General features: G+C 43.5%; 1 protein-coding gene across 1 annotated transcript in view; it reads left to right on the forward strand.

Annotated features, from left to right (window-relative positions):
* LOC116702439 (interferon-induced very large GTPase 1-like) overlaps positions 1 to 820 on the forward strand; it is a gene marked incomplete in the record, with an annotated part of 7703 nt that overhangs the window by 3564 nt on the left and 3319 nt on the right.

Consider the following 820-nt stretch of genomic DNA (forward strand, 5'->3'; position numbering starts at 1 on the left):
CTGCCTGGCGTGCAGCCGCTGCCCGGTGGCTGCTGCCCGGTGCCGGTGGCCGCTGCCCGGTGGCCGGTGCCCGGTGGCTGCTGCCCGGTGGCCGCTGCCTGCCGGCAGACCTGCGAGTTGCGTCAGTGTCCACTCTCTCTGTAAAAGTAGAGATAAGCAGCGCAGCGTCCGTGGTCTCAGCTTCAGGTTTATACAGGACACGCTCCGGTGATTAAGTGTGATGAAATTAATGTAGCAATATTCCCAGATGATATTAATGGCAGACTGGTCAGAGACCATGATTTCATTTTCTTGTTGCTTATCCTTCTCTAATAAAGGACAGTTTGTGTTACTCCTTAATATGTAGGCCTAATGTTTTTTATATAGCTTACATTGGTTTCATAACCTTCTCAATTAGTCTCACATCCCTGGACCAATAACGTGGCCTATATACAGCACGTATGTAGTGTAGTTTACATTCATCACACCGGGAACACCACAATGCTTCTAAATCTTTTTATTTTGGTGCGGCCACTTGTCAGAAGAATAAAAAAACATGAATATTGTTTTACATATGCTCACAGCGGGTATTGAAGTCACTTACTTCTTTTTCTAGTTGATATCTATATGAACATTAATTGTACACAGAATTAGAGATTTGTGCATATGGTTGTAACACATGTTCTGACGTTGTGAATAAGGGTTTGAAATTAAGCCTTTAGTCCGTAGGGTACATTTCCCAAGGAACATTATTCCCTCGGCTCACTTTTAAGGCAAAGGCTAAATAATAATACATTTTATTTATGGAGCGCTTTACATGGTAGGCTAATCAAAGACACTT

This window comes from Etheostoma spectabile, chromosome 15, assembly GCF_008692095.1.
Source record: "Etheostoma spectabile isolate EspeVRDwgs_2016 chromosome 15, UIUC_Espe_1.0, whole genome shotgun sequence".
Taxonomy (NCBI): domain Eukaryota; kingdom Metazoa; phylum Chordata; class Actinopteri; order Perciformes; family Percidae; genus Etheostoma; species Etheostoma spectabile.